The 9945-nt window shown below is 46.6% G+C and overlaps 1 protein-coding gene across 2 annotated transcripts in view; it reads right to left on the bottom strand.

The window, feature by feature from the left end:
- The window catches only part of CNTN6 (contactin 6), a 125427-nt gene extending 116693 nt beyond the window's left edge, over positions 1-8734 (bottom strand). For both annotated transcript variants that reach the window (XM_015641429.3, XM_015641430.3), the window contains exon 1: positions 8207-8734. The gene's annotated coding sequence lies outside the window, so the exon portion shown is untranslated. The remainder of the gene's footprint in view (positions 1-8206) is intronic.
- Between the last annotated feature and the right edge of the window lie 1211 nt (positions 8735-9945).

Below are 9945 nucleotides of genomic sequence, written 5' to 3'. Positions count from 1 at the left end.
TCCATCCATCCATCCATCCATCCATCCATCATCCATCCATCTATCGTCCATCCATCCATCCATCACCAGGGCACAGAGGGTAAAATATTGCTGCCTCAGCCTCCCCCTGCATCAGGTGCACAAGTGATGCTGCTCCAAACTGCCCTGCAGGATCCTGGAATGGTTTCAGTGGGAAGGGACCTTAAATTTCCTCTCATTCCAGCCCTGCCATGGGCAGAGACACCTTCCACAATCCCAGCGTGCTCCAAGCCTTGTCCAGCCTGGCTTTGGACGCTTCTGGATAGAAAATGTTAATTAACACCAGGAATAACACATTCTTTGTGCCTCACCTCCGTGCTTTAAGGGTCAGGAGTTTTTACTGCAGGTCTCTGTATGAAATAAGCATGACTGCAGAACTTCTGCTTTATAAAGTTCTTCTACTTTCAATATATATATGCATACATTTGTATAAATTCAGTCAAACACAAAACTCAGAATCCACCTATGAATCCAACCCAGGGCCTTTCAATGGATGAAGCCTTCCTGCTGTTGGCCACAAAAGGATCAGAGGGACTTTGTGCAAGGGCAAGGAAAGACAGGACACAGGGAATGGCTTAAGCTGAAGGAGGGCAGGGTTGGATGGGATATTGGGAAGGAATTCCTCCCTGTGAGGGTGGGCAGGCCCTGGCACAGGTGCCCAGAGCAATTGGAGCTGCCTCTGGATCCCTGGAAGTGCCCAAGGCCAGGTCGGATGATGCTTGGAGCAGCCTGGGACCATGGAAGGTGTCCTGGATGATCCCTAAGGTCCCTCCCACTCTGTGTTCTCAGATTTTATGACCTCACAAACCTTTTCTCACCTGCTTTTTATTCTCTCAAAGTATTGCTTTTGCCTCAGTGGATTCAAGTGAGATGTTTTATGGCTTACTCATACTTTAGTGAACCCAACAGGGCCCCCTGGTTAGTCAGGGCTGGGGTTTATTTTTGGGTATTGCTGCTGCTTCCCCGGCTGCTCAACCCACCCCCTCAGCATCCTCCAACAAAGCAGTTTCCTGCTAATTCCTTTCAGGGCTTAGCTGGATTTGGAATCAATCTTGCTGAGAAAGTCAGCCAGACAAAGAGGTAAAATCGTGACAGGCTTAGTCATTTTTATTTTGCCTGAATCAGTGAGAATGGTGCTTTTTCCTCAGTTCTTGTACTTCAAATGTAACTTTTATTCTGCTAATTTTTGACAGAAGTTTGATTTTGGGGATGTCTCACTTGTGTCTTCCAAATCAATCCCCTGAATCCCTAACCCAAAGTTTAATATCATCCATTATTCAACACCTTCGGTAAGACTAACTTGAAAATGAGTAATCTCTGAGTAAAGCTGCACAATTAATGCTGAAATACCTCAAGTACAGAATAATTCCAAACAGCATACCCCACAGCTTTCCTCAGAGCATCCCAAAACACCTCTGAAGTCTCTTGTTATCAAGATTTCTCTGAGATTCACTGGTAGATCCTTGCTCACCTTAGTGGGCATTTTGCCTTAAAGCAAAAAAACCTTTTCCCTGCAAATTTAACTCCACACCAGCTCTTTTTCCACTGAGCTTTGCCCACTTTGCTCTATCACTTTTATCACTATTAATTTGCCATATCCATTATTCTGTGGGTTGACTAGCACCAAGCACAGCCTCACCTCCCTCTCACTATGGGAGGGGTTTCCCTTCTCCTTGAGGTATTTTTTGGGCTGCCTCTGGACAAATCTTTCACTTTGGCAGCATTTTCATTCTTTGTAGCTTCAACAAGTCCGTGTTTTATCTGGAAACACTGCATTTACTACAGTCTAAAGTGATCATTATTGTTCAGCTGCGTTCAGCACTGCTCCCCTTTCCCTCCCCTCTCTTTCCAGCTGCTTTCCCAAGTTATCCAGCATGTCCAGGCTCACTTATCCCTGCTTGCACTAGATCCAGCACAGTTATGCTGCTTCCCCCAAGCTCAGTGTCCTCAGAGGAGTATTTAGGTTAAGAACAGTTTATTCCTGGCTGGAACTGCAGCAATTGTGAGCAGGTTCCTAAGCCAGGATTCTCCCTTGCTTCAGGCAGTTGAGTAAAAGCTGAGGTGATGTCTCAGCTGGAATCAGACCTGGAGAGGGGCAGCAGGGGATGGAGCAGCACTGGCACCATGGCTCGGACAGAGCTGCAGCACTGAGTCGTGTTTGGGCCATGGCAGCATCACAGGGGGTGGATAATCCTATTTACAGGCAGGAAAAGATATAGAAAAACAGTCAAATGGTGCATTAAACCTATAGCTCTGTGTTCAGCACACAGGGAACAGAGGGGACCTGGGCAGGAGTGTGCTGAGGACACGGCTTGGACTCGGTTTCAGGGAGCCCCACCTGAGCAAGGGCCATTTCTCAGAATCCCAGGATCACTGAGCTTGAAAAAGCCCTCTGAGATCTTCAAGTCCATCATCCCCACCTTGTCCCCAGCCCAGAGCACTGAGTGCCACCTGCAGGCCCTGCTTGGACACCTCCAGGGATGGGCACTCCACCTCCTCACCCTTCCTCACCACTCCATCCCACCTCCAGCCCAGGACAGGAGTTTTTCCTGGGAATGGTGGCTCAGGTGCCAGCCTGACTTCATCCTGCTCAAAATCTACTCAGTACTTAAACATCAACAACAAATATTTAGAGTACACTCAGCTCTACAAGAATTCTCTCCCTAAATAAGGAGTCTGTTTATTTTCATCTAAAGTTTTTCATGGAATGACAGAACTCTTTGGACTGGGAAAGACCATAAAAGAAAATCTTGTCCCAACCCTGTGCTGTGGGCAGGGACACATTTCACTGGCCCGGGCTTTTGCAGAGGAATTAATGAATAACTGCTCCTATTTCAATGATGTAGGAAACAAAGATTTTCCTTGTAAGTAGAAGATCCCTCTGACAAGTCTTTCCCCTGTGGCTCTGTCCTCACAGACAGATGGGAATACAGCTGCCCAGGCATTGGAGTTTTATACCAAATATCGGTATTTATTTGGATTTTGGGGTGGGAAGATTGAGCCAGGACTGAAAGCACAAACCTAACTCATGGATTGAGTGGAATAGAGGAGCCAGAGTGTGTTCAGGGAAGAAATTAGACCTGCACCTCCAGTGGTTTTGGAGTAAGACAGGAAAGGAGAGGGTTAAAGATAATATTTATGGCTTTTAGCTTTGTGTGATAGCTCCAGAAAGGGCTGGGTGACCTCTGTGGAGAGGCTGCAGCAATGTGTCACCTCTAATGAGATCAGTGCTGAGGGAAAGGTGGCAGTTTAAGTGACTTTAACAGGGGTAAAACCTCTAACCCGCTGTGCAGCCCAAGTGCTCCCGCTAAAGCAGCAGACAAAACAATTTCTGGGACAGAAATTCCCTCGCTGGGGACTGCAGAGCTTCCCTGCTATTATCAGCCAAAGGAAAACAAACCCATCTGGGGCTAAGTGGGTAAATTAAGGGAATTAGCAGAATGAGTGTGAGGAGAGTCTGGATGCTGCGCTACCAGGGACAAGTGACAGTGGCATGGGTAAAACAGCTCCCAGCTGTCACCAGCCAGGGTTATCCCACTCTAAAGCAGCAGGAATAGCTGGAATGGTGGCTGCTAGCTGGGAAATCAGAGAGGGGAAACTGAGGCACGAGGGAGAATCAGCAGCTCTGCTGGAGGTCACGGTGTGGGTGCCCAGTGCGGTTCTGTGGAGAATTTTGGTTTTGTTTTAATTTCTTTGGCTCGAGGAGAAACTCCTTGGAAGCTGCAGCAGCCTGGGAAAGGCAGGGATCCACAGATCCACTGCACACCAGCCCAAACTCTGGGTTTGCAGCTGGGGGGTGGGATATTGGGTACTCCACGTGACACAGCTCTCTCATTTAGCTGATAAAAATCTACACCTTATCTGGCTTCCTTTACAAATGGAGGGAGTACAATTTCCAGGGAGGTTTGCTCTGGTCCCGCTGGTTTTGTAATTTCATGGTAGGATTATCAGAAACTGCTCCAAGAGATGAAGTTGCAGAAACTTCTGTGCTTTTAATCCCCATTTCTCTCACCAAAGGTACCACTCGTGTTCTGCACACATCAAACTCGGTGAGGGAATGTCTGGGAGAATTGGATTTAAATTGCTGAAGTGCACCAGGGTTTCAGAAACAGTGCCAAGCACTTTGTGATCCAGGCAGGCCCATTCCTGACGTCCTGACCCTACAATGGACCAGGCAGTGGGACATGGTGAAACTTCCAATTCCCAAAGAAAAGGTGTGTTTGAAGCAGAAATAATCACTAAATGTCTGAAAACTCATTCATTTCAGTGAGAAACTTGGTGCAGAACTTCATCCCAGCCAGGTTCTGCATTCCCAGTGTGAATCACAGGGATGGGAATTAAAGCCAGGTGCTGCTCAAAGGTACACACTTGATATTTACACTGCTTTTTACAGCAGAGGATCCTTGTTTTCCAGCCAGTCTTCCCCCATTTAATAAGTTTAATAAGAGAATTTTAATAAAAGATTCCTTGCAGGCATCACCACAAAGAGGAATTTGGGATCCTCATGTTTTGGTTAAAGCCGTGGGAGAGCTGAATTCATTACCAAATATATATTTTTTTTTCCCCTGAAGAATCTTATTTAAAAAAATGGATCTTATTGGTGATGACATCAGGGTATCCTGAAGAGAAGTAAGGATTTATTGTAGGAAAAGTAGACAGAATGTTTTTATTTGTTTGAGCTGCCTCTGGTGGGAGCTGGGATCAGAACCCTGGGAGGGTTTTTGTGTACCTGGGCCACTTGTGTTTGGATATAACCAATAAAAGCAGTTATTGGGAAACCAATTACACTCCCATATTATTGTGTTGTGTAAAGAACAAGGACAGAACATGGCTTCTCTCATCTTTCTGATGTTTTCCATCTCTTAACAAGAGCTTTGCAGCAGATGCTGGCAGGAATTTTAATAAAACAAACTGCCTTTCTAACTCACTTGGTCCATTCCTTCTGGTCTTTATAGGCTGAAAATACATCCAAGGGTCTAAGTGAGGGAAATTATTCTTCTCCCCAGCTCCTTCCTCCCCATCCCTCTCTCTCAGTGGTTCCTCTGACCACTGCGTGCTCTGGAGTTTTAACTCTCGCAGGAAACCCAAAACACAACGACTCCCAAAATGAATAAAGATATGACAGTGCAGAATAATGAAATTTCCTGGGTTGGAAGGGACCTTAAGCTCATCTCATCCCCTGGGTAGGGACACTTCCACTGTCCCAGGTGCTCCAAGCCTTGTCCAGCCTGGCCTTGGGCACTGCCAGGGATCCAGGGACAGCCCCAGCTGCTCTGGGAATTCCATCCCGGGGCCTCACCACTCCCCCAGGGAACAATTCCTGCCCAATATCCCATCCATCCCCGCCCTGGGACAGTGGGAAGCCACTCCCTGTATCCTGTCCTTCCATCCCTTGTCCCAAGTCCCTCTCTGGCTCTCCTGGAGCTCGTCAGGCACTGGAAGGCTGCCATAATCATGATCAATCCATGATCAATCATTTTTGGGGTCTCAGAGGATTTGGGAAGAAGGCCCTGTGCCCTCAAGAACAAAAGCAGGAGGAAGTGCTGACCAGCTGCTCCTCATCCACCAGGAAAAGCCACGGCTGGAGATTCTGCACCAGGAGCTTCTTGGAGGAGGGGACAGAGCTGAGAGCTGAGGTATGGAAACATTCCAGCTTTTCCTCACTGCTTCTCCTCCAGCCTCTGAAACCGATGAGCTCAAGTCCCCATGAGGGTATTTTGTGTAAAAACATCTTGCTGGCTCCTTAGCCTGTGCTGACCTGGTGTGTTTAGCACTTTCCTAGCTCCAGGTAGGGTTTCCATACCTCTGCTGCTCTGTCTCACACTTGCGTGTGTTTTTTTTTCCTCTGAAAGATGGAGAACTGTGAAGTGCCCTGATCTGTTTCCATTGGGGTTGTTCTTGTTATCTGTGAGTAGGGCACTTGAAGATGCTTTGTTCTCTTTTTAAGGTGGTTTTTTTCCTTGCATATTCTGCTCCTGTGGAAAGCCTTTGTGTAAAGAAGTATTTAGATTTGTGAAGCCTGATCGGTTTTTTTTGGATGCAAATGAGGTCACTTAATCACCTGAATTCTGCTGTGCCTGGGGGTTTTTATTGTGTCCCAGGGATGGTTTTTACCACTCAGGGAGTTGTAGCTGTAAAACTGTGCCTGAATTTCTTTGTGTCTCCGCTTCTCCTGGAGAGATTCCCTCCCGACCAGACGAGGCTGCAAACTTGCCCAAGCACGGAGTTATGAGCAGCTCTGAGTGCAGCCTTTGGGAAGAAGGAATAAATGACTTTTTGGACCAGGATTTGCTGGTTTTCCTCCTCTGCAAGAGCCTCCCCTGCTCCAGAGACAGGGTGAGAGCCTGGGGACAAGCAGGGCACCATTAAGATTGTTTTTGTGTCTCTTTGTCCCTGAGGAAGGTGAGCAGAGGCCAATCTGTGGCAATTTCCTGCAATAAACTCAGTTTTTAACAGAAGGAATATTGTAGTAATGTGCAGCTAACATTGTTTTTGGGGGAAATACTAATTTGATGCTGTTTCATAGAGCTGATCTATTCCCACGTACTCACAAAATATCTTCTAATGAAAATTCTCAGCTCAAACACAAATAGTGCTTTGAGCCACCCAGTTTTGTGTTTTAAGGCCCCTTGGGCACACTGGCACCTTGTTCTGTGAGGGAAAGACTTGCTTCAATGGCAAGAAATTAATTTTAGGGTATCTTATTATGCACCACAAACCTTTTTAATAGTGGCCATAAAGCTGGAAGCAAAGGAAAAGAGACATGGCTCCTGCTTGATTTAAAGCACTTAAGTTGTTATGGATTATTTATAATTTTATCCTCAGCATGGAAGGTAAAACTTGTAATCCATGGCCAGCAGTACCTCACCAGCATCTGAAACCCACAGCTGCAAACATTGGGGGGTTTTATTTTTCTTTTTTACACAATAAAATGTGATCTATGGTTGTTGCTAACTTCATAGAGGTACTGATTTGGGACTTTTTAGTGTCATAAAACCTGTGAAGCAGAGACTTCTGGAATGTGAAACACTGACACTGTGCCTCTGGAGCACCACAGGCAAAGCTGGCTGATGGAGATGGGTTATTTGTGGGGATGTGGTGCCTGGAATTACAAACACTGCAGGGTTTAGTGGCACACACAGCAAAACCCTCTGAACTTTCAGAACTTCGTGTGGAAGTGACAAGTCTCCTCTCTTTGGGGGAGAAAAAGAAAAGGGGAGGAGGTGGAAAGGCTACTTCACAGGAGTAAATATTTGGATTTTTAACTCACAATATTTATCTGCAAAGGGTTGCAGTGCTGATGAAAGGACAAGTAACTGTTATTTACTGAGTATTTGCATCTTGCTTGATCATTCAGCTCCATAAGCGCTGCAGGAAATTGTCAGCTTGGAACATCCTGCTCCTGCAAAAGCTGCTGGAGGAGCCCCTTCCCACATGCAACAACTGTCTGAATCCAAGGATTCACCCCAAAAACACCCTGGGAATATCTGATTTAACAGAAAGCTCTAGCACTTGCCTCTGGAAGCACAGACTTCCCAAACTTTTGAAAAAGGATATATCATATCCTTTAAAGCTATGTCATGCAGTGTAAATAAATAACAATATCCAAACTAACGCTCCTGCAGGTCTTTGGGTGCAGACCCAAAGTTCAGCACAGGCTGTGAACTTGCTTTATATTTTCCTCTGATGATTCAAATGAGCAACAGGGAAAAACTTTCTTTCTAGGACTTGCCTAGGTTTTCCTGCAGATTTACGTTTATTGCTTTTCCACCTTCAGCTGACAGAAATGAGGTTAGGCTCTCATTACCCACTTCAGCTTTTAACACGCTGTGGAAAGTCATCTGGAAGTGCCAGAATTAGCAGTGTCATGCTCTGTGGTGCCTGTTCCACTGCAGTGAGAGCCTCAGCAAGGTACCTGTGGTGCCCGTGGCCAGCACAGGCTGGGCTCTGCTTGCCTCAGCCCTCACTCGCATACAAATTCATCCTACGCGTCCTTTTCTGCCCAGAACGAGCACGTTTGGAGCATCAGCCATTTCCAGGCACGCAGAAGAAATAAAGCAGCGAATTTTCCCCCTTCTCTCCCCCTTATGCAAATGGAAATGAGTGAGGAAGGATGAAAACCCAGCCCGGCAAACGCAGCTCCCCAGCACCATCCCCACTGCAGCAGCCAGCACGATTCTGTACTTACAGCTCCGAGCAGGGAGATGTCTCAGGATCTCCACAATTTTCTGCAGGACTGTTTGGAGCTCTCAGCAAGGCAGAGTGTTCAGCGAGGCAGAACGGAGCCGTATGGAAGGTCTATGCAGCTGGGAGATAATGGAACTGTTTTCCCAGCTGGGACCACGAGTCTTTTATCCACTGAGCATTGCGTGTCTCTTCCCTGGTATTAAGCGTGAAATGCGCTGCCTTCCCCGCGCTGCTCCAGCTAGGACCCACACAATTAGTGCCTCAATCAGATAAACAGCTCCTACAGTTTGTGCATATCCCTGTCTGGAAATTTGGGATGTATAAAAATTAGCTCTGCCTCGCTCATCCTTCAAGAAAGCTGAGCGAGCGAAAGCGCAGCTGTCAGAGCGGAGCATGAAAGATTAAATGTGCTCTTGCTGTTCCTCTCGTACAAATATGAGCTCCTGTCAGGTAATCACAAACCTCTCTCCTCAAAAACTGGGTCACTGCACGGGTTTAGGTTTAGAACAGGAGAGGGAATAGTTTTGTTTAGTCCTGGTCCCCACCATGGTGTCCTGAGCTCAGTGAGGTTCAGCTCGTGGGGTGGGAGCTGCCCCCAGCACTGAGTGACCCCTGCGGACACCCAGCTGCCCCTTCCCATGGTACATGTTAAACACATTCTTAAAAAAAGGGAGGGGAGACCTGCTGGTCTAAAGTAGCACAGACTTAAACTCTGAACTTCAAACCTTCTTGGATTTCCATTTTCCCTCTTGGGATTGCTTCAGCAGAGAGAAGGCGGAGTCAGGCAGAGGAGAGTCCTTCTCTTAGTGAGGAAAGTTACTTGAATTCATCACTGAATCCCAGGGTGGTTTGGGCTGGAAGGACCTTAAAACTCACCCAGAGCCACCCCTGCCATGGCAGGGACACCTCCCACTGTCCCAGGCTGCTCCAGGGGTCCAGGGGCAACTCCTCTGGGAATTCCATCCCAGGGAGGAGTTCCTTCCCAGTATCCCATCCATCCCTGCCCTCTGGCACTGGAGCCATTCCCTGTGTCCTGTCCCTCCATCCCTGCCCCCAGTCCCTCTCTGATGAGTTGGGAGCACCTCAGCTGTCCTGGTCTGCTCCTGGGCTGGGAAATGGGGACAGCAGGACGTGGCACCTCCTGGATGTGCCCACAGGTGCCAGCAGCCCCTGCCAGCCCCGTTCCCAGCTCTCCTCCTGATTAACATAAACAATTTTGCACTTCCATCCTGTGAGCTTCTCAAATGAGCTTTACCGACAATTAATTAAGCCTTGCAGCACCTTCTAAAGGAGATAGGCATTATAATTAGCAGCTCCATTTTTAATTAGGAATAAAATTTAAAATGGAATTTTAGGTATTTCCTCATTAAAATTTTCTTTTAAATAATTACAGGGCTTTTTCTAAGTGGTATCAAGAGTAAATAGACTAAAAGTTGCTTGCAACAGATTAACCCAAGTTTCTTGTAGCCAATTTTAATTTTTTTATTAAAAATTTAGCCTTTTCTATGTCAAAATAATTTCTTTATGCATTTTTATCAAACAAGACTGGGAACAGAATTTTTCAGTTGCTGAGGAAATGAATGCTGTTAAAGCTTTTCAGTTTCCAACTGAGAATGTAAAAAAAAAAAAAAAATAGATATTTTAGAAACGTCTCTTCAAAAGGGTAATTGTTCATTTCAAGATTTCTCCATGGAGCCAGGCTGGGAGAGCTGGGGGTGCTCACCTGGAGAGGAGAAGCTC

The sequence above is a fragment of the Parus major genome, chromosome 12, assembly GCF_001522545.3.
Source record: "Parus major isolate Abel chromosome 12, Parus_major1.1, whole genome shotgun sequence".
NCBI classification, from domain to species: Eukaryota; Metazoa; Chordata; class Aves; order Passeriformes; family Paridae; genus Parus; species Parus major.
The sequence above is the reverse complement of the archived record's forward strand: the minus strand, read 5'-3'. Positions and strand labels throughout refer to the sequence as shown.